This window comes from Engystomops pustulosus, chromosome 2, assembly GCF_040894005.1.
Source record: "Engystomops pustulosus chromosome 2, aEngPut4.maternal, whole genome shotgun sequence".
Classification (NCBI taxonomy): domain Eukaryota; kingdom Metazoa; phylum Chordata; class Amphibia; order Anura; family Leptodactylidae; genus Engystomops; species Engystomops pustulosus.
Genome location: NC_092412.1, coordinates 198,021,343 through 198,041,248, shown reverse-complemented (window position 1 = coordinate 198,041,248; position 19,906 = coordinate 198,021,343). Strand labels below are relative to the sequence as shown.

The following is a 19,906-nucleotide window of genomic DNA, read 5'->3' as shown; positions in this document are numbered from 1 at the left end:
ACAGGATTTGACTACATTGGAAAACTGAAGTTGGCACCATCGAGGGTGAGGAGTAAAAGGACCTACTGGAGACACTCCGTCTCGCTTTCCCAGATGTATTTAATATATAAGGTATATAAGACATCTGCTATGTTGTTCCAATTTGGTATAAGGGATAACTTCAACTGTCGTAGGTGTGCAGATAGTGGCCCTGACTTTATAAGCACATTGGGGCAAATTTACTTACCCGGTCCATTCGCGTTCCAGCGGCGGCTTCTCCGCTCTGGATTCGGGTCCGGCCGGGATTTAATAAGGTAGTTCTTCCGCCGTCCACCAGGTGGCGCTGCTGCGCTGAAAGTAAACTCATCGCGCCGGAATGCACCGAGCTGGACCAGGTGAAGGTAAGCGGTCCTTATGCGACACATTTTCGGTTTTTAAATGCGGCGGTTTTTCCGAATACGTCGGGTTTTCGTTCGGCCACGCCCCCCGATTTCCGTCGCGCGCATGCCAGCGCCGATGCGCCACAATCCGATCGCGTGCGCCAAAATCCCGGGGCAATTTAAGTACAAGCGGCGCAAAACGGAAATATTCGGGTAACACGTCGGGAAAACGCGAATCGGGCCCTTAATAAATGACCCCCATTATGGTCATGCAAAGAACTGAAGCAATTTTTGAAAGCCCTTACAATCTAAAACATGCATTGAAGGCCTTCTTCCCAACTACTCTCCTAGTCCTATATTAACCAGTCCTATATACCAACTTGTCATATATCAAGCTAAGAAAGAAATCCTCTCAATGTTTCCATTGGCTCCCGATTCATAAGTTTTATGTTTAAACTAAAACTAAGAACCTTGGAGACTGAGGTAGCCATAAGTAGAAAGCCGAGAAAGAAACGGTTGGCAAAAGCGGCAAATTTCAACATTCAGGATTATACTTTCAGGGATCATTTCTACAGTTGTTTGAGAGATGAATGTGCTTGAAAGTGTCCAAACCCACCTTCCATAATGATGAGTTTTTGGGCTTTCTTCTGAGCATGAAGGCAGTTGACAGCTCTGTTTTAGGCAGTGGTTGCCTGCTTTTGATGACTGTGCTCTTCTTTTTCCAAAAGAAGCAGCGGAGGAAAGCTTATTCAGAGTGGACATTTCTATGTGAAAAGCAGTTTAAAGCACAAAAAAATAGCTATTGGTACTTTAGAATTTATGCACCCAGAAGCTTTCTTGGTCTGTCTAACAGTAACAACCTAAAATGTGTTTTTCATGTAAAAACTTTTGATCCATTCTTAGTGTACATAACAGAAGCATGTTTGAAATCAGAACTGAAAATCAACAATTAAATTGGCATTTCTATACCTCCGAGAAACTAGTTTTAGCCATTCTCAGTTACATAGACTACGAAATCTATTAAAATAAATGTCAAAACATAATGTTTCCATTGGCTCCCGATTCATAAGTTTTATGTCGAAACTGAAACTGGGAATCTTGGAGACTGAGGCAGCCATAAGTTGAAAGCCGAGAAAGAAACGGTTGGCAAAAGCGGCAAATTTCAACATTCAGGATTATACTTTCAGGGATCATTTCTACAGTTGTTTGAGAGATGAATGTGCTTGAAAGTGTCCAAGCCCAACTTCCACGATGATGAGATTTTGGGCTTTCTTCTGGGCATGAAGGCAGTTGGCAGCTCTGTTTCAGGCAGTGGTTGCCTGCTTTTGATGACTGTGCTCTTCTTTTTCCAAAAGAAGCAGCGGAGGAAAGCTTATTCAGAGTGGACATTTCTATGTGAAAAGCAGTTTAAAGCACAAAAAAATAGCTATTGGTACTCTAGACTTTATGCACCCAGAAGCTTTCTTGGTCTGTCTAACAGTAACAACCTAAAATGTGTTTTTCATGTAAAAACTTTTGATCCATTCTTAGTGTACATAACAGAAGCATGTTTGAAATCAGAACTGAAAATCAACAATTAAATTGGCATTTCTATACCTCCGAGAAACTAGTTTTAGCCATTCTCATTTACATAGACTACGAAATTTATTAAAATAAATGTCAAAACATAATGTTTCCATTGGCTCCTGATTCATACGTTTTATGTCGAAATTGGGATTCTTGGAGACTGAGGTTGCCATAAGTTGAAAGCCGAGAAAGAAACGGTTGGCAAAAGCGGCAAATTTCAACATTCAGGATTATACTTTCAGGGATCATTTCTACAGTTGTTTGAGAGATGAATGTGCTTGAAAGTGTCCAAACCCACCTTCCACGATGATGAGTTTTTGGGCTTTCTTCTGAGCATGAAGGCAGTTGGCAGCTCTGTTTTAGGCAGTGGTTGCCTGCTTTTGATGACTGTGCTCTTCTTTTTCCAAAAGAAGCAGCGGAGGAAAGCTTATTCAGAGTGGACATTTCTATGTGAAAAGCAGTTTAAAGCACAAAAAAATAGCTATTGGTACTTTAGACTTTATGCACCCAGAAGCTTTCTTGGTCTGTCTAACAGTAACAACCTAAAATGTGTTTTTCATGTAAAAACTTTTGATCCATTCTTAGTGTACATAACAGAAGCATGTTTGAAATCAGAACTGAAAATCAACAATTAAATTGGCATTTCTATACCTCCGAGAAACTAGTTCTAGCCATTCTCAGTTTCATAGACTACGAAATCTATTAAAATAAATGTCAAAACATAATGTTTCCATTGGCTCCCGATTCATACGTTTTATGTCGAAACTGAAACTGGGAATCTTGGAGACTGAGGTAGCCATAAGTTGAAAGCCGAGAAAGAAACGGTTGGCAAAAGCGGCAAAGTTCAACATTCAAGATTATACTTTCAGGGATTATTTCTACAGGTTTTTGAGAGCTGAATGTGCTTGAAAGTGTCCAAATCCACCTTCCAGGATGATGAGTTTTTGGGCTTACTTCTGAGCATGAAGGCAGTTGGCAGCTCTGTTTCAGGCAGTGGTTGCCTGCTTTTGATGACTGTGCTCTTCTTTTTCCAAAAGAAGCAGCGGAGGAAAGCTTATTCAGAGTGGGCATTTCTATGTGAAAAGCAGTTTAAAGCACAAAAAAATAGCTATTGGTACTTTAGACTTTATGCACCCAGAAGCTTTCTTGGTCTGTCTAACAGTAACAAGCTAAAATGTGTTTTTCATATAAAAACTTTTGATCCATTCTTAGTGTACATAATAGAAGCATGTTTGAAATCAGAACTGAAAATCAACAATTAAATTGGCATTTCTATACCTCCGAGAAACTAGTTTTAGCCATTCTCAGTTACATAGACTACGAAATCTATTAAAATAAATGTCAAAACATAATGTTTCCATTGGCTCCCGATTCATACGTTTTATGTCGAAACTGGGAATCTTGGAGACTGAGGTAGCCATAAGTTGAAAGCCGAGAAAGAAACGGTTGGCAAAAGCGGCAAATTTCAACATTCAGGATTATACTTTCAGGGATCATTTCTACAGTTGTTTGAGAGATGAATGTGCTTGAAAGTGTCCAAACCCACCTTCCACGATGATGAGTTTTTGGGCTTTCTTCTGAGCATGAAGGCAGTTGGCAGCTCTGTTTTAGGCAGTGGTTGCCTGCTTTTGATGACTGTGCTCTTCTTTTTCCAAAAGAAGCAGCGGAGGAAAGCTTATTCAAAGTGGACGTTTCTATGTGAAAAGCAGTTTAAAGCACAAAAAAATAGCTATTGGTACTTTAGACTTTATGCACCCAGAAGCTTTCTTGGTCTGTCTAACAGTAACAACCTAAAATGTGTTTTTCATGTAAAAACTTTTGATCCATTCTTAGTGTACATAACAGAAGCATGTTTGAAATCAGAACTGAAAATCAACAATTAAATTGGCATTTCTATACCTCCGAGAAACTAGTTTTAGCCATTCTCAGTTTCATAGACTACGAAATCTATTAAAATAAATGTCAAAACATAATGTTTCCATTGGCTCCCGATTCATACGTTTTATGTCGAAACTTGGAATCTTGGAGACTGAGGCAGCCATAAGTTGAAAGCCGAGAAAGAAACGGTTGGCAAAAGCGGCAAATTTCAACATTCAGGATTATACTTTCAGGGATCATTTCTACAGTTGTTTGAGAGATGAATGTGCTTGAAAGTGTCCAAACCCACCTTCCACGATGATGAGTTTTTGGGCTTTCTTCTGAGCATGAAGGCAGTTGGCAGCTCTGTTTTAGGCAGTGGTTGCCTGCTTTTGATGACTGTGCTCTTCATTTTCCAAAAGAAGCAGCGGAGGAAAGCTTATTCAGAGTGGACATTTCTATGTGAAAAGCAGTTTAAAGCACAAAAAAATAGCTATTGGTACTTTAGAATTTATGCACCCAGAAGCTTTCTTGGTCTGTCTAACAGTAACAACCTAAAATGTGTTTTTCATGTAAAAACTTTTGATCCATTCTTAGTGTACATAACAGAAGCATGTTTGAAATCAGAACTGAAAATCAACAATTAAATTGGCATTTCTATACCTCCGAGAAACTAGTTTAAGCCATTCTCAGTTACATAGACTACGAAATCTATTAAAATAAATGTCAAAACATAATGTTTCCATTGGCTCCCGATTCATAAATTTTATGTCGAAACTGAAACTGGGAATCTTGGAGACTGAGGTAGCCATAAGTTGAAAGCCGAGAAGGAAACGGTTGGCAAAAGCGGCAAATTTCAACATTCAGGATTATACTTTCAGGGATCATTTCTGCAGTTGTTTGAGAGATGAATGTGCTTGAAAGTGTCCAAACCCACCTTCCGCGATGATGAGTTTTTGGGCTTTCTTCTGAGCATGAAGGCAGTTGGCAGCTCTGTTTTAGGCAGTGGTTGCCTGCTTTTGATGACTGTGCTCTTCATTTTTCAAAAGAAGCAGCGGAGGAAAGCTTATTCAGAGTGGATATTTCTATGTGAAAAGCAGTTTAAAGCACAAAAAAATAGCTATTGGTACTTTAGACTTTATGCACCCAGAAGCTTTCTTGGTCTGTCTAACAGTAACAACCTAAAATGTGTTTTTCATGTAAAAACTTTTGATCCATTCTTAGTGTACATAACAGAAGCATGTTTGAAATCAGAACTGAAAATCAACAATTAAATTGGCATTTCTATACCTCCGAGAAACGAGTTTTAGCCATTCTCAGTTACATAGACTACGAAATCTATTAAAATAAATGTCAAAACATAATGTTTCCATTGGCTCCCGATTCATAAGTTTTATGTCGAAACTGAAACTGGGAATCTTGGAGACTGAGGTAGCCATAAGTTGAAAGCCGAGAAAGAAACGGTTGGCAAAAGCGGCAAATTTCAACATTCAGTATTATACTTTCAGGGATCATTTCTACAGTTGTTTGAGAGCTGAATGTGCTTGAAAGTGTCCAAACCCACCTTCCACAATGATGAGTTTTTGGGCTTTCTTCTGAGCATGAAGGCAGTTGGCAGCTCTGTTTTAGGCAGTGGTTGCCTGCTTTTGATGACTGTGCTCTTCTTTTTCCAAAAGAAGCAGCGGAGGAAAGCTTATTCAGAGTGGGCATTTCTATGTGAAAAGCAGTTTAAAGCACAAAAAAATAGCTATTGGTACTTTAGACTTTATGCACCCAGAAGCTTTCTTGGTCTGTCTAACAGTAACAACCTAAAATGTGTTTTTCATGTAAAAACTTTTGATCCATTCTTAGTGTACATAACAGAAGCATGTTTGAAATCAGAACTGAAAATTAACAATTAAATTGGCATTTCTATACCTCCGAGAAACTAGTTTTAGCCATTCTCAGTTACATAGACTACGAAATCTATTAAAATAAATGTCAAAACATAATGTTTCCATTGGCTCCCGATTCATAAGTTTTATGTCGAAACTGAAACTGGGAATCTTGGAGACTGAGGTAGCCATAAGTTGAAAGCCGAGAAAGAAACGGTTGGCAAAAGCGGCAAATTTCAACATTCAGGGTTATACTTTCAGGGATCATTTCTACAGTTGTTTGAGAGATGAATGTGCTTGAAAGTGTCCAAACCCACCTTCCACGATGATGAGTTTTTGGGCTTTCTTCTGAGCATGAAGGCAGTTGGCAGCTCTGTTTTAGGCAGTGGTTGCCTGCTTTTGATGACTGTGCTCTTCATTTTCCAAAAGAAGCAGCGGAGGAAAGCTTATTCAGAGTGGACATTTCTATGTGAAAAGCAGTTTAAAGCACAAAAAAATAGCTATTGGTACTTTAGACTTTATGCACCCAGAAGCTTTCTTGGTCTGTCTAACAGTAACAACCTAAAATGTGTTTTTCATGTAAAAACTTTTGATCCATTCTTAGTGTACATAACAGAAGCATGTTTGAAATCAGAACTGAAAATCAACAATTAAATTGGCATTTCTATACCTCCGAGAAACTAGTTTTAGCCATTTTCAGTTACATAGACTACGAAATCTATTAAAATAAATGTCAAAACATAATGTTTCCATTGGCTCCCGATTCATAAGTTTTATGTCGAAACTGGGAATCTTGGAGACTGAGGTAGCCATAAGTTGAAAGCCGAGAAAGAAACGGTTGGCAAAAGCGGCAAATTTCAACATTCAGGATTATACTTTCAGGGATCATTTCTACAGTTGTTTGAGAGATGAATGTGCTTGAAAGTGTCCAAACCCACCTTCCGCGATGATGAGTTTTTGGGCTTTCTTCTGAGCATGAAGGCAGTTGGCAGCTCTGTTTTAGGCAGTGGTTGCCTGCTTTTGATGACTGTGCTCTTCATTTTTCAAAAGAAGCAGCGGAGGAAAGCTTATTCAGAGTGGATATTTCTATGTGAAAAGCAGTTTAAAGCACAAAAAAATAGCTATTGGTACTTTAGACTTTATGCACCCAGAAGCTTTCTTGGTCTGTCTAACAGTAACAACCTAAAATGTGTTTTTCATGTAAAAACTTTTGATCCATTCTTAGTGTACGTAACAGAAGCATGTTTGAAATCAGAACTGAAAATCAACAATTAAATTGGCATTTCTATACCTCCGCGAAACTAGTTTTAGCAATTCTCAGTTACATAGACTACGAAATCTATTAAAATAAATGTCAAAACATAAGGTTTCCATTGGGTCCCGATTCATAAGTTTTATGTCGAAACTGGGAATCTTGGAGACTGAAGTAGCCATAAGTTGAAAGCCGAGAAAGAAACGGTTGGCAAAAGCGGCAAATTTCAACATTCAGGATTATACTTTCAGGGATCATTTCTACAGTTGTTTGAGAGCTGAATGTGCTTGAAAGTGTCCAAACCCACCTTCCACAATGATGAGTTTTTGGGCTTTCTTCTGAGCATGAAGGCAGTTGGCAGCTCTGTTTTAGGCAGTGGTTGCCTGCTTTTGATGACTGTGCTCTTCTTTTTCCAAAAGAAGCAGCGGAGGAAAGCTTATTCAGAGTGGACATTTCTATGTGAAAAGCAGTTTAAAGCACAAAAAAATAGCTATTGGTACTCTAGACTTTATGCACCCAGAAGCTTTCTTGGTCTGTCTAACAGTAACAACCTAAAATGTGTTTTTCATGTAAAAACTTTTAATCCATTCTTAGCGTACATAACAGAAGTATGTTTGAAATCAGAACTGAAAATCAACAATTAAATTGGCATTTCTATACCTCCGAGAAACTAGTTTTAGCCATTCTCAGTTACATAGAGTACGAAATCTATTAAAATAAATGTCAAAACATAATGTTTCCATTGGCTCCCGATTCATAAGTTTTATGTCGAAACTGAAACTGGGAATCTTGGAGACTGAGGTAGCCATAAGTTGAAAGCCGAGAAAGAAACGGTTGGCAAAAGCGGCAAAGTTTAACATTCAGGATTATACTTTCAGGGATCATTTCTACAGTTGTTTGAGAGATGAATGTGCTTGAAAGTGTCTAAACCCACCTTCCCGATGATGAGTTTTTGGGCTTTCTTCTGATCATGAAGGCAGTTGGCAGCTCTGTTTGAGGCAGTGGTTGCCTGCTTTTGATGACTGTGCTCTTCTTTTTCCAAAAGAAGCAGCGGAGGAAAGCTTATTCAGAGTGGACATTTCTATGTGAAAAGCAGTTTAAAGCACAAAAAAATAGCTATTGGTACTTTAGACTTTATGCACCCAGAAGCTTTCTTGGTCTGTCTAACAGTAACAACCTAAAATGTGTTTTTCATGTAAAAACTTTTGATCCATTCTTAGTGTACATAACAGAAGCATGTTTGAAATCAGAACTGAAAATCAACAATTAAATTGGCATTTCTATACCTCCGAGAAACTAGTTTTAGCCATTCTCAGTTACATAGACTACGAAATCTATTAAAATAAATGTCAAAACATAATGTTTCCATTTGCTCCCGATTCATACGTTTTATGTCGAAACTGGGAATCTTGGAGACTGAGGTAGCCATAAGTTGAAACCTGAGAAAGAAACGGTTGTCAAAAGCGGTAATTTTCAACATTCAGGATTATACTTTCAGGGATTATTTCTACAGTTGTTTGAGAGATGAATGTGCTTGAAAGTGTCCAAACCCACCTTCCACGATGATGAGTTTTTGAGCTTTCTTCTGAGCATGAAGGCAGTTGGCAGCTCTGTTTTAGGCAGTGGTTGCCTGCTTTTGATGACTGTGCTCTTCTTTTTACAAAAGAAGCAGCGGAGGAAAGCTTATTCAGAGTGGACATTTCTATGTGAAAAGCAGCTTAAAGCACAAAAAAGTAGCTGTTGGTACTTTAGACTTTATGCACCCAGAAGCTTTCTTGGTCTGTCTAACAGTAACAACCTAAAATGTGTTTTTCATGTAAAAACTTTTGATCCATTCTTAGTGTACATAACAGAAGCATGTTTGAAATCAGAACTGAAAATCAACAATTAAATTGGCATTTCTATACCTCCGAGAAACTAGTTTTAGCCATTCTCAGTTACATAGACTACGAAATCTATTAAAATAAATGTCAAAACATAATGTTTCCATTGGCTCCCGATTCATAAGTTTTATGTCGAAACTGGGAATCTTGGAGACTGAGGTAGCCATAAGTTGAAAGCCGAGAAAGAAACGGTTGGCAAAAGCGGAAATTTTCAACATTCAGGATTATACTTTCAGAGATCATTTCTACAGTTGTTTGAGAGATGAATGTGCTTGAAAGTGTCCAAACCCACCTTCCACGATGATGGGTTTTTGGGCTTTCTTCTGAGCATGAAGGCAGTTGGCAGCTCTGTTTTAGGCAGTGGTTGCCTGCTTTTGATGACTGTGCTCTTCTTTTTCCAAAAGAAGCAGCGGAGGAAAGCTTATTCAGAGTGGACATTTCTATGTGAAAAGCAGTTTAAAGCACAAAAAAATAGCTATTGGTACTTTAGATTTATGCACCCAGAAGCTTTCATGGTCTGTCTAACAGTAACAACCTAAAATGTGTTTTTCATGTAAAAGCTTTTGATCCATTCTTAGTGTACATAACAGAAGCATGTTTGAAATCAGAACTGAAAATCAACAATTAAATTGGCATTTCTATACCTCCGAGAAACTAGTTTTAGCCATTCTCAGTTACATAGACTACGAAATCTATTAAAATAAATGTCAAAACATAATGTTTCCATTGGCTCCCGATTCATAAGTTTTATGTCGAAACTGGGAATCTTGGAGACTGAGGTAGCCATAAGTTGAAAGCCGAGAAAGAAACGGTTGGCAAAAGCGGCAAATTTCAACATACAGGATTATACTTTCAGGGATCATTTCTACAGTTTTTTGAGAGATGAACGTGCTTGAAAGTGTCCAAACCCACCTTCCACGATGATGAGTTTTTAGGCTTTCTTTTGAGCATGAAGGCAGTTGGCAGCTCTGTTTTAGGCAGTGGTTGCCTGCTTTTGATGACTGTGCTCTTCTTTTTCCAAAAGAAGCAGCGGTGGAAAGCTTATTCAGAGTGGACATTTCTATGTGAAAAGCAGTTTAAAGCACAAAAAAATAGCTATTGGTACTTTAGACTTTATGCACCCAGAAGGTTTCTTGGTCTGTCTAACAGTAACAACCTAAAATGTGTTTTTCATGTAAAAACTTTTGATCCATTCTTAGTGTACATAACAGAAGCATGTTTGAAATCAGAACTGAAAATCAACAATTAAATTGGCATTTCTATACCTCCGAGAAACTAGTTTTAGCCATTCTCAGTTTCATAGACTACGAAATCTATTAAAATAAATGTCAAAACATAATGTTTCCATTGGCTCCCGATTCATAAGTTTTATGTCGAAACTGAAACTGGGAATCTTGGAGACTGAGGTAGCCATAAGTTGAAAGCCGAGAAAGAAACGGTTGGCAAAAGCGGCAAATTTCAACATTCAGGATTATACTTTCAGGGATCATTTCTACAGTTGTTTGAGAGATGAATGTGCTTGAAAGTGTCCAAACCCACCTTCCACGATGATGAGTTTTTGGGCTTTCGTCTGAGCATGAAGGCAGTTGGCAGCTCTGTTTTAGGCAGTGGTTGCCTGCTTTTGATGACTGTGCTCTTCTTTTTTAAAAAGAAGCAGCGGAGGAAAGCTTATTCAGAGTGGACATTTCTATGTGAAAAGCAGTTTAAAGCACAAAAAAATAGCTATTGGTACTTTAGACTTTATGCACCCAGAAGCTTTCTTGGTCTGTCTAACAGTAACAACCTAAAATGTGTTTTTCATGTAAAAACTTTTGATCCATTCTTAGTGTACATAACAGAAGCATGTTTGAAATCAGAACTGAAAATCAACAATTAAATTGGCATTTCTATACCTCCGAGAAACGAGTTTTAGCCATTCTCAGTTACATAGACTACGAAATCTATTCAAATAAATGTCAAAACATAATGTTTCCATTGGCTCCCGATTCATACGTTTTATGTCGAAACTGGGAATCTTGGAGACTGAGGTAGCCATAAGTTGAAAGCCGAGAAAGAAACGGTTGGCAAAAGCGGCAAATTTCAACATTTAGGATTATACTTTCAGGGATCATTTCTGCAGTTGTTTGAGAGATGAATCTGCTTGAAAGTGTCCAAACCCACCTTCCACGATGATGAGTTTTTGGGCTTTCGTCTGAGCATGAAGGCAGTTGGCAGCTCTGTTTTAGGCAGTGGTTGCCTGCTTTTGATGACTGTGCTCTTCTTTTTTAAAAAGAAGCAGCGGAGGAAAGCTTATTCAGAGTGGACATTTCTATGTGAAAAGCAGTTTAAAGCACAAAAAAATAGCTATTGGTACTTTAGACTTTATGCACCCAGAAGCTTTCTTGGTCTGTCTAACAGTAACAACCTAAAATGTGTTTTTCATGTAAAAACTTTTGATCCATTCTTAGTGTACATAACAGAAGCATGTTTGAAATCAGAACTGAAAATCAACAATTAAATTGGCATTTCTATACCTCCGAGAAACGAGTTTTAGCCATTCTCAGTTACATAGACTACGAAATCTATTAAAATAAATGTCAAAACATAATGTTTCCATTGGCTCCCGATACATAAGTTTTATGTCGAAACTGGGAATCTTGGAGACTGAGGTAGCCATAAGTTGAAAGCCGAGAAAGAAACGGTTGGCAAAAGCGGCAAATTTCAACATTCAGGATTATACTTTCAGGGATCATTTCTACAGTTGTTTGAGAGATGAATGTGCTTGAAAGTGTCCAAACCCACCTTCCATGATGATGAGTTTTTGAGCTTTCTTCTGAGCATGAAGGCAGTTGGCAGCTCTGTTTTAGGCAGTGGTTGCCTGCTTTTGATGACTGTGCTCTTCTTTTTTACAAAAGAAGCAGCGGAGGAAAGCTTATTCAGAGTGGACATTTCTATGTGAAAAGCAGCTTAAAGCACAAAAAAGTAGCTGTTGGTACTTTAGACTTTATGCACCCAGAAGCTTTCTTGGTCTGTCTAACAGTAACAACCTAAAATGTGTTTTTCATGTAAAAACTTTTGATCCATTCTTAGTGTACATAACAGAAGCATGTTTGAAATCAGAACTGAAAATCAACAATTAAATTGGCATTTCTATACCTCCGAGAAACTAGTTTTAGCCATTCTCAGTTACATAGACTACGAAATCTATTAAAATAAATGTCAAAACATAATGTTTCCATTTGCTCCCGATTCATACGTTTTATGTCGAAACTGGGAATCTTGGAGACTGAGGTAGCCATAAGTTGAAAGCCGAGAAAGAAACGGTTGGCAAAAGCGGCAATTTTCAACATTCAGGATTATACTTTCAGGGATCATTTCTACAGTTGTTTGAGGGATGAATGTGCTTGAAAGTGTCCAAACCCACCTTCCACGATGATGAGTTTTTGGGCTTTCTTCTGAGCATGAAGGCAGTTGGCAGCTCTGTTTTAGGCAGTGGTTGCCTGCTTTTGATGACTGTGCTCTTCTTTTTCCAAAAGAAGCAGCGGAGGAAAGCTTATTCAGAGTGGACATTTCTATGTGAAAAGCAGTTTAAAGCACAAAAAAATAGCTATTGGTACTTTAGATTTTATGCACCCAGAAGCTTTCATGGTCTGTCTAACAGTAACAACCTAAAATGTGTTTTTCATGTAAAAACTTTTGATCCATTCTTAGTGTACATAACAGAAGCATGTTTGATATCAGAACTGAAAATCAACAATTAAATTGGCATTTCTATACCTCCGAGAAACTAGTTTTAGCCATTCTCAGTTACATAGACTACGAAATCTATTAAAATAAATGTCAAAACATAATGTTTCCATTGGCTCCCGATTCATAAGTTTTATGTCGAAACTGGGAATCTTGGAGACTGAGGTAGCCATAAGTTGAAAGCCGAGAAAGAAACGGTTGGCAAAAGCGGCAATTTTCAACATTCAGGATTATACTTTCAGAGATCATTTCTACAGTTGTTTGAGAGATGAATGTGCTTGAAAGTGTCCAAACCCACCTTCCACGATGATGGGTTTTTGGGCTTTCTTCTGAGCATGAAGGCAGTTGGCAGCTCTGTTTTAGGCAGTGGTTGCCTGCTTTTGATGACTGTGCTCTTCTTTTTCCAAAAGAAGCAGCGGAGGAAAGCTTATTCAGAGTGGACATTTCTATGTGAAAAGCAGTTTAAAGCACAAAAAAATAGCTATTGGTACTTTAGATTTATGCACCCAGAAGCTTTCATGGTCTGTCTAACAGTAACAACCTAAAATGTGTTTTTCATGTAAAAGCTTTTGATCCATTCTTAGTGTACATAACAGAAGCATGTTTGAGATCAGAACTGAAAATCAACAATTAAATTGGCATTTCTATACCTCCGAGAAACTAGTTTTAGCCATTCTCAGTTACATAGACTACGAAATCTATTAAAATAAATGTCAAAACATAATGTTTCCATTGGCTCCCGATTCATAAGTTTTATGTCGAAACTGGGAATCTTGGAGACTGAGGTAGCCATAAGTTGAAAGCCGAGAAAGAAACGGTTGGCAAAAGCGGCAAATTTCAACATACAGGATTATACTTTCAGGGATCATTTCTACAGTTTTTTGAGAGATGAACGTGCTTGAAAGTGTCCAAACCCACCTTCCACGATGATGAGTTTTTAGGCTTTCTTTTGAGCATGAAGGCAGTTGGCAGCTCTGTTTTAGGCAGTGGTTGCCTGCTTTTGATGACTGTGCTCTTCTTTTTCCAAAAGAAGCAGCGGTGGAAAGCTTATTCAGAGTGGACATTTCTATGTGAAAAGCAGTTTAAAGCACAAAAAAATAGCTATTGGTACTTTAGACTTTATGCACCCAGAAGGTTTCTTGGTCTGTCTAACAGTAACAACCTAAAATGTGTTTTTCATGTAAAAACTTTTGATCCATTCTTAGTGTACATAACAGAAGCATGTTTGAAATCAGAACTGAAAATCAACAATTAAATTGGCATTTCTATACCTCCGAGAAACTAGTTTTAGCCATTCTCAGTTTCATAGACTACGAAATCTATTAAAATAAATGTCAAAACATAATGTTTCCATTGGCTCCCGATTCATAAGTTTTATGTCGAAACTGAAACTGGGAATCTTGGAGACTGAGGTAGCCATAAGTTGAAAGCCGAGAAAGAAACGGTTGGCAAAAGCGGCAAATTTCAACATTCAGGATTATACTTTCAGGGATCATTTCTACAGTTGTTTGAGAGATGAATGTGCTTGAAAGTGTCCAAACCCACCTTCCACGATGATGAGTTTTTGGGCTTTCGTCTGAGCATGAAGGCAGTTGGCAGCTCTGTTTTAGGCAGTGGTTGCCTGCTTTTGATGACTGTGCTCTTCTTTTTTAAAAAGAAGCAGCGGAGGAAAGCTTATTCAGAGTGGACATTTCTATGTGAAAAGCAGTTTAAAGCACAAAAAAATAGCTATTGGTACTTTAGACTTTATGCACCCAGAAGCTTTCTTGGTCTGTCTAACAGTAACAACCTAAAATGTGTTTTTCATGTAAAAACTTTTGATCCATTCTTAGTGTACATAACAGAAGCATGTTTGAAATCAGAACTGAAAATCAACAATTAAATTGGCATTTCTATACCTCCGAGAAACGAGTTTTAGCCATTCTCAGTTACATAGACTACGAAATCTATTCAAATAAATGTCAAAACATAATGTTTCCATTGGCTCCCGATTCATACGTTTTATGTCGAAACTGGGAATCTTGGAGACTGAGGTAGCCATAAGTTGAAAGCCGAGAAAGAAACGGTTGGCAAAAGCGGCAAATTTCAACATTCAGGATTATACTTTCAGGGATCATTTCTGCAGTTGTTTGAGAGATGAATCTGCTTGAAAGTGTCCAAACCCACCTTCCACGATGATGAGTTTTTGGGCTTTCGTCTGAGCATGAAGGCAGTTGGCAGCTCTGTTTTAGGCAGTGGTTGCCTGCTTTTGATGACTGTGCTCTTCTTTTTTAAAAAGAAGCAGCGGAGGAAAGCTTATTCAGAGTGGACATTTCTATGTGAAAAGCAGTTTAAAGCACAAAAAAATAGCTATTGGTACTTTAGACTTTATGCACCCAGAAGCTTTCTTGGTCTGTCTAACAGTAACAACCTAAAATGTGTTTTTCATGTAAAAACTTTTGATCCATTCTTAGTGTACATAACAGAAGCATGTTTGAAATCAGAACTGAAAATCAACAATTAAATTGGCATTTCTATACCTCCGAGAAACGAGTTTTAGCCATTCTCAGTTACATAGACTACGAAATCTATTAAAATAAATGTCAAAACATAATGTTTCCATTGGCTCCCGATACATAAGTTTTATGTCGAAACTGGGAATCTTGGAGACTGAGGTAGCCATAAGTTGAAAGCCGAGAAAGAAACGGTTGGCAAAAGCGGCAAATTTCAACATTCAGGATTATACTTTCAGGGATCATTTCTACAGTTGTTTGAGAGATGAATGTGCTTGAAAGTGTCCAAACCCACCTTCCATGATGATGAGTTTTTGAGCTTTCTTCTGAGCATGAAGGCAGTTGGCAGCTCTGTTTTAGGCAGTGGTTGCCTGCTTTTGATGACTGTGCTCTTCTTTTTACAAAAGAAGCAGCGGAGGAAAGCTTATTCAGAGTGGACATTTCTATGTGAAAAGCAGCTTAAAGCACAAAAAAGTAGCTGTTGGTACTTTAGACTTTATGCACCCAGAAGCTTTCTTGGTCTGTCTAACAGTAACAACCTAAAATGTGTTTTTCATGTAAAAACTTTTGATCCATTCTTAGTGTACATAACAGAAGCATGTTTGAAATCAGAACTGAAAATCAACAATTAAATTGGCATTTCTATACCTCCGAGAAACTAGTTTTAGCCATTCTCAGTTACATAGACTACGAAATCTATTAAAATAAATGTCAAAACATAATGTTTCCATTTGCTCCCGATTCATACGTTTTATGTCGAAACTGGGAATCTTGGAGACTGAGGTAGCCATAAGTTGAAAGCCGAGAAAGAAACGGTTGGCAAAAGCGGCAATTTTCAACATTCAGGATTATACTTTCAGGGATCATTTCTACAGTTGTTTGAGGGATGAATGTGCTTGAAAGTGTCCAAACCCACCTTCCACGATGATGAGTTTTTGGGCTTTCTTCTGAGCATGAAGGCAGTTGGCAGCTCTGTTTTAGGCAGTGGTTGCCTGCTTTTGATGACTGTGCTCTTCTTTTTCCAAAAGAAGCAGCGGAGGAAAGCTTATTCAGAGTGGACATTTCTATGTGAAAAGCAGTTTAAAGCACAAAAAAATAGCTATTGGTACTTTAGATTTTATGCACCCAGAAGCTTTCATGGTCTGTCTAACAGTAACAACCTAAAATGTGTTTTTCATGTAAAAACTTTTGATCCATTCTTAGTGTACATAACAGAAGCATGTTTGATATCAGAACTGAAAATCAACAATTAAATTGGCATTTCTATACCTCCGAGAAACTAGTTTTAGCCATTCTCAGTTACATAGACTACGAAATCTATTAAAATAAATGTCAAAACATAATGTTTCCATTGGCTCCCGATTCATAAGTTTTATGTCGAAACTGGGAATCTTGGAGACTGAGGTAGCCATAAGTTGAAAGCCGAGAAAGAAACGGTTGGCAAAAGCGGCAATTTTCAACATTCAGGATTATACTTTCAGAGATCATTTCTACAGTTGTTTGAGAGATGAATGTGCTTGAAAGTGTCCAAACCCACCTTCCACGATGATGGGTTTTTGGGCTTTCTTCTGAGCATGAAGGCAGTTGGCAGCTCTGTTTTAGGCAGTGGTTGCCTGCTTTTGATGACTGTGCTCTTCTTTTTCCAAAAGAAGCAGCGGAGGAAAGCTTATTCAGAGTGGACATTTCTATGTGAAAAGCAGTTTAAAGCACAAAAAAATAGCTATTGGTACTTTAGATTTATGCACCCAGAAGCTTTCATGGTCTGTCTAACAGTAACAACCTAAAATGTGTTTTTCATGTAAAAGCTTTTGATCCATTCTTAGTGTACATAACAGAAGCATGTTTGAAATCAGAACTGAAAATCAACAATTAAATTGGCATTTCTATACCTCCGAGAAACTAGTTTTAGCCATTCTCAGTTACATAGACTACGAAATCTATTAAAATAAATGTCAAAACATAATGTTTCCATTGGCTCCCGATTCATAAGTTTTATGTCGAAACTGGGAATCTTGGAGACTGAGGTAGCCATAAGTTGAAAGCCGAGAAAGAAACGGTTGGCAAAAGCGGCAAATTTCAACATACAGGATTATACTTTCAGGGATCATTTCTACAGTTTTTTGAGAGATGAACGTGCTTGAAAGTGTCCAAACCCACCTTCCACGATGATGAGTTTTTAGGCTTTCTTTTGAGCATGAAGGCAGTTGGCAGCTCTGTTTTAGGCAGTGGTTGCCTGCTTTTGATGACTGTGCTCTTCTTTTTCCAAAAGAAGCAGCGGTGGAAAGCTTATTCAGAGTGGACATTTCTATGTGAAAAGCAGTTTAAAGCACAAAAAAATAGCTATTGGTACTTTAGACTTTATGCACCCAGAAGGTTTCTTGGTCTGTCTAACAGTAACAACCTAAAATGTGTTTTTCATGTAAAAACTTTTGATCCATTCTTAGTGTACATAACAGAAGCATGTTTGAAATCAGAACTGAAAATCAACAATTAAATTGGCATTTCTATACCTCCGAGAAACTAGTTTTAGCCATTCTCAGTTACATAGACTACGAAATCTATTAAAATAAATGTCAAAACATAATGTTTCCATTGGCTCCCGATTCATACGTTTTATGTCGAAACTGGGAATCTTGGAGACTGAGGTTGCCATAAGTTGAAAGCCGAGAAAGAAACAGTTGGCAAAAGCGGCAAATTTCAACATTCAGGACTATACTTTCAGGGATCATTTCTACAGTTGTTTGAGAGATGAATGTGCTTGAAAGTGTCCAAACCCACTTTCCACGATGATGAGTTTTTGGGCTTTCTTCTGAGCATGAAGGCAGTTGGCAGCTCTGTTTTAGGCAGTGGTTGCCTGCTTTTGATGACTGTGCTCTTCTTTTTCCAAAAGAAGCAGCGGAGGAAAGCTTATTCAGAGTGGACATTTCTATGTGAAAAGCAGTTTAAAGCACAAAAAAGTAGCTATTGGTACTTTAGACTTTATGCACCCAGAAGCTTTCTTGGTCTGTCTAACAGTAACAACCTAAAATGTGTTTTTCATGTAAAAACTTTTGATCCATTCTTAGTGTACATAACAGAAGCATGTTTGAAATCAGAACTGAAAATCAACAATTAAATTGGCATTTCTATACCTCCGAGAAACTAGTTTTAGCCATTCTCAGTTTCATAGACTACGAAATCTATTAAAATAAATGTCAAAACATAATGTTTCCATTGGCTCCCGATTCATAAGTTTTATGTCGAAACTGAAACTGGGAATCTTGGAGACTGAGGTAGCCATAAGTTGAAAGCCGAGAAAGAAACGGTTGGCAAAAGCGGCAAATTTCAACATTCAGGATTATACTTTCAGGGATCATTTCTACAGTTGTTTGAGAGATGAATGTGCTTGAAAGTGTCCAAACCCACCTTCCACGATGATGAGTTTTTGGGCTTTCGTCTGAGCATGAAGGCAGTTGGCAGCTCTGTTTTAGGCAGTGGTTGCCTGCTTTTGATGACTGTGCTCTTCTTTTTTAAAAAGAAGCAGCGGAGGAAAGCTTATTCAGAGTGGACATTTCTATGTGAAAAGCAGTTTAAAGCACAAAAAAATAGCTATTGGTACTTTAGACTTTATGCACCCAGAAGCTTTCTTGGTCTGTCTAACAGTAACAACCTAAAATGTGTTTTTCATGTAAAAACTTTTGATCCATTCTTAGTGTACATAACAGAAGCATGTTTGAAATCAGAACTGAAAATCAACAATTAAATTGGCATTTCTATACCTCCGAGAAACGAGTTTTAGCCATTCTCAGTTACATAGACTACGAAATCTATTCAAATAAATGTCAAAACATAATGTTTCCATTGGCTCCCGATTCATACGTTTTATGTCGAAACTGGGAATCTTGGAGACTGAGGTAGCCATAAGTTGAAAGCCGAGAAAGAAACGGTTGGCAAAAGCGGCAAATTTCAACATTCAGGATTATACTTTCAGGGATCATTTCTGCAGTTGTTTGAGAGATGAATCTGCTTGAAAGTGTCCAAACCCACCTTCCACGATGATGAGTTTTTGGGCTTTCGTCTGAGCATGAAGGCAGTTGGCAGCTCTGTTTTAGGCAGTGGTTGCCTGCTTTTGATGACTGTGCTCTTCTTTTTTAAAAAGAAGCAGCGGAGGAAAGCTTATTCAGAGTGGACATTTCTATGTGAAAAGCAGTTTAAAGCACAAAAAAATAGCTATTGGTACTTTAGACTTTATGCACCCAGAAGCTTTCTTGGTCTGTCTAACAGTAACAACCTAAAATGTGTTTTTCATGTAAAAACTTTTGATCCATTCTTAGTGTACATAACAGAAGCATGTTTGAAATCAGAACTGAAAATCAACAATTAAATTGGCATTTCTATACCTCCGAGAAACGAGTTTTAGCCATTCTCAGTTACATAGACTACGAAATCTATTAAAATAAATGTCAAAACATAATGTTTCCATTGGCTCCCGATACATAAGTTTTATGTCGAAACTGGGAATCTTGGAGACTGAGGTAGCCATAAGTTGAAAGCCGAGAAAGAAACGGTTGGCAAAAGCGGCAAATTTCAACATTCAGGATTATACTTTCAGGGATCATTTCTACAGTTGTTTGAGAGATGAATGTGCTTGAAAGTGTCCAAACCCACCTTCCATGATGATGAGTTTTTGGGCTTTCTTCTGAGCATGAAGGCAGTTGGCAGCTCTGTTTTAGGCAGTGGTTGCCTGCTTTTGATGACTGTGCTCTTCTTTTTCCAAAAGAAGCAGCGGAGGAAAGCTTATTCAGAGTGGACATTTCTATGTGAAAAGCAGTTTAAAGCACAAAAAAGTAGCTATTGGTACTTTAGACTTTATGCACCCAGAAGCTTTCTTGGTCTGTCTAACAGTAACAACTAGAGA

General features: G+C 38.0%; 31 non-coding genes across 31 annotated transcripts; all 31 read left to right on the top strand.

Moving 5' to 3' along the window:
- The first annotated feature begins 903 nt into the window (after positions 1-903).
- On the top strand, positions 904-1,118 carry LOC140120009 (small nucleolar RNA U3). Its single transcript, XR_011853441.1, has one exon. It is a non-coding gene; the product is annotated as a small nucleolar RNA U3 (small nucleolar RNA).
- Positions 1,119-1,530: 412 nt separating this feature from the next.
- Positions 1,531-1,745, top strand: LOC140120374 (small nucleolar RNA U3). Its single transcript, XR_011853759.1, has one exon. It is a non-coding gene; the product is annotated as a small nucleolar RNA U3 (small nucleolar RNA).
- A 406-nt stretch (positions 1,746-2,151) lies between these two features.
- On the top strand, positions 2,152-2,366 carry LOC140120252 (small nucleolar RNA U3). Its single transcript, XR_011853640.1, has one exon. It is a non-coding gene; the product is annotated as a small nucleolar RNA U3 (small nucleolar RNA).
- Positions 2,367-2,778: 412 nt separating this feature from the next.
- LOC140120059 (small nucleolar RNA U3) lies at positions 2,779-2,993 on the top strand. The gene has a single exon (XR_011853488.1). It is a non-coding gene; the product is annotated as a small nucleolar RNA U3 (small nucleolar RNA).
- Positions 2,994-3,399: 406 nt separating this feature from the next.
- LOC140120368 (small nucleolar RNA U3) lies at positions 3,400-3,614 on the top strand. Its single transcript, XR_011853753.1, has one exon. It is a non-coding gene; the product is annotated as a small nucleolar RNA U3 (small nucleolar RNA).
- A 406-nt stretch (positions 3,615-4,020) lies between these two features.
- Positions 4,021-4,235, top strand: LOC140120330 (small nucleolar RNA U3). Its single transcript, XR_011853715.1, has one exon. It is a non-coding gene; the product is annotated as a small nucleolar RNA U3 (small nucleolar RNA).
- A 412-nt stretch (positions 4,236-4,647) lies between these two features.
- LOC140120320 (small nucleolar RNA U3) lies at positions 4,648-4,862 on the top strand. Its single transcript, XR_011853706.1, has one exon. It is a non-coding gene; the product is annotated as a small nucleolar RNA U3 (small nucleolar RNA).
- A 412-nt stretch (positions 4,863-5,274) lies between these two features.
- On the top strand, positions 5,275-5,489 carry LOC140120027 (small nucleolar RNA U3). The gene has a single exon (XR_011853459.1). It is a non-coding gene; the product is annotated as a small nucleolar RNA U3 (small nucleolar RNA).
- Positions 5,490-5,901: 412 nt separating this feature from the next.
- Positions 5,902-6,116, top strand: LOC140120378 (small nucleolar RNA U3). The gene has a single exon (XR_011853763.1). It is a non-coding gene; the product is annotated as a small nucleolar RNA U3 (small nucleolar RNA).
- A 406-nt stretch (positions 6,117-6,522) lies between these two features.
- Positions 6,523-6,737, top strand: LOC140120363 (small nucleolar RNA U3). The gene has a single exon (XR_011853748.1). It is a non-coding gene; the product is annotated as a small nucleolar RNA U3 (small nucleolar RNA).
- Positions 6,738-7,143: 406 nt separating this feature from the next.
- Positions 7,144-7,358, top strand: LOC140120369 (small nucleolar RNA U3). Its single transcript, XR_011853754.1, has one exon. It is a non-coding gene; the product is annotated as a small nucleolar RNA U3 (small nucleolar RNA).
- Positions 7,359-7,770: 412 nt separating this feature from the next.
- LOC140120057 (small nucleolar RNA U3) lies at positions 7,771-7,984 on the top strand. The gene has a single exon (XR_011853486.1). It is a non-coding gene; the product is annotated as a small nucleolar RNA U3 (small nucleolar RNA).
- A 406-nt stretch (positions 7,985-8,390) lies between these two features.
- On the top strand, positions 8,391-8,605 carry LOC140120328 (small nucleolar RNA U3). The gene has a single exon (XR_011853714.1). It is a non-coding gene; the product is annotated as a small nucleolar RNA U3 (small nucleolar RNA).
- A 406-nt stretch (positions 8,606-9,011) lies between these two features.
- On the top strand, positions 9,012-9,226 carry LOC140120366 (small nucleolar RNA U3). The gene has a single exon (XR_011853751.1). It is a non-coding gene; the product is annotated as a small nucleolar RNA U3 (small nucleolar RNA).
- Positions 9,227-9,631: 405 nt separating this feature from the next.
- LOC140120316 (small nucleolar RNA U3) lies at positions 9,632-9,846 on the top strand. The gene has a single exon (XR_011853702.1). It is a non-coding gene; the product is annotated as a small nucleolar RNA U3 (small nucleolar RNA).
- Positions 9,847-10,258: 412 nt separating this feature from the next.
- LOC140120313 (small nucleolar RNA U3) lies at positions 10,259-10,473 on the top strand. Its single transcript, XR_011853699.1, has one exon. It is a non-coding gene; the product is annotated as a small nucleolar RNA U3 (small nucleolar RNA).
- Positions 10,474-10,879: 406 nt separating this feature from the next.
- Positions 10,880-11,094, top strand: LOC140120289 (small nucleolar RNA U3). Its single transcript, XR_011853675.1, has one exon. It is a non-coding gene; the product is annotated as a small nucleolar RNA U3 (small nucleolar RNA).
- Positions 11,095-11,500: 406 nt separating this feature from the next.
- Positions 11,501-11,716, top strand: LOC140120156 (small nucleolar RNA U3). The gene has a single exon (XR_011853559.1). It is a non-coding gene; the product is annotated as a small nucleolar RNA U3 (small nucleolar RNA).
- A 406-nt stretch (positions 11,717-12,122) lies between these two features.
- On the top strand, positions 12,123-12,337 carry LOC140120303 (small nucleolar RNA U3). The gene has a single exon (XR_011853689.1). It is a non-coding gene; the product is annotated as a small nucleolar RNA U3 (small nucleolar RNA).
- Positions 12,338-12,743: 406 nt separating this feature from the next.
- On the top strand, positions 12,744-12,958 carry LOC140120365 (small nucleolar RNA U3). The gene has a single exon (XR_011853750.1). It is a non-coding gene; the product is annotated as a small nucleolar RNA U3 (small nucleolar RNA).
- A 405-nt stretch (positions 12,959-13,363) lies between these two features.
- LOC140120315 (small nucleolar RNA U3) lies at positions 13,364-13,578 on the top strand. Its single transcript, XR_011853701.1, has one exon. It is a non-coding gene; the product is annotated as a small nucleolar RNA U3 (small nucleolar RNA).
- A 412-nt stretch (positions 13,579-13,990) lies between these two features.
- Positions 13,991-14,205, top strand: LOC140120312 (small nucleolar RNA U3). Its single transcript, XR_011853698.1, has one exon. It is a non-coding gene; the product is annotated as a small nucleolar RNA U3 (small nucleolar RNA).
- Positions 14,206-14,611: 406 nt separating this feature from the next.
- LOC140120288 (small nucleolar RNA U3) lies at positions 14,612-14,826 on the top strand. The gene has a single exon (XR_011853674.1). It is a non-coding gene; the product is annotated as a small nucleolar RNA U3 (small nucleolar RNA).
- A 406-nt stretch (positions 14,827-15,232) lies between these two features.
- LOC140120291 (small nucleolar RNA U3) lies at positions 15,233-15,447 on the top strand. Its single transcript, XR_011853677.1, has one exon. It is a non-coding gene; the product is annotated as a small nucleolar RNA U3 (small nucleolar RNA).
- A 406-nt stretch (positions 15,448-15,853) lies between these two features.
- Positions 15,854-16,068, top strand: LOC140120302 (small nucleolar RNA U3). Its single transcript, XR_011853688.1, has one exon. It is a non-coding gene; the product is annotated as a small nucleolar RNA U3 (small nucleolar RNA).
- A 406-nt stretch (positions 16,069-16,474) lies between these two features.
- On the top strand, positions 16,475-16,689 carry LOC140120364 (small nucleolar RNA U3). Its single transcript, XR_011853749.1, has one exon. It is a non-coding gene; the product is annotated as a small nucleolar RNA U3 (small nucleolar RNA).
- A 405-nt stretch (positions 16,690-17,094) lies between these two features.
- LOC140120314 (small nucleolar RNA U3) lies at positions 17,095-17,309 on the top strand. The gene has a single exon (XR_011853700.1). It is a non-coding gene; the product is annotated as a small nucleolar RNA U3 (small nucleolar RNA).
- A 406-nt stretch (positions 17,310-17,715) lies between these two features.
- Positions 17,716-17,930, top strand: LOC140120150 (small nucleolar RNA U3). Its single transcript, XR_011853554.1, has one exon. It is a non-coding gene; the product is annotated as a small nucleolar RNA U3 (small nucleolar RNA).
- Positions 17,931-18,342: 412 nt separating this feature from the next.
- Positions 18,343-18,557, top strand: LOC140120311 (small nucleolar RNA U3). The gene has a single exon (XR_011853697.1). It is a non-coding gene; the product is annotated as a small nucleolar RNA U3 (small nucleolar RNA).
- A 406-nt stretch (positions 18,558-18,963) lies between these two features.
- LOC140120287 (small nucleolar RNA U3) lies at positions 18,964-19,178 on the top strand. The gene has a single exon (XR_011853673.1). It is a non-coding gene; the product is annotated as a small nucleolar RNA U3 (small nucleolar RNA).
- Positions 19,179-19,584: 406 nt separating this feature from the next.
- LOC140120310 (small nucleolar RNA U3) lies at positions 19,585-19,799 on the top strand. Its single transcript, XR_011853696.1, has one exon. It is a non-coding gene; the product is annotated as a small nucleolar RNA U3 (small nucleolar RNA).
- The last annotated feature ends 107 nt before the right edge of the window (positions 19,800-19,906 follow it).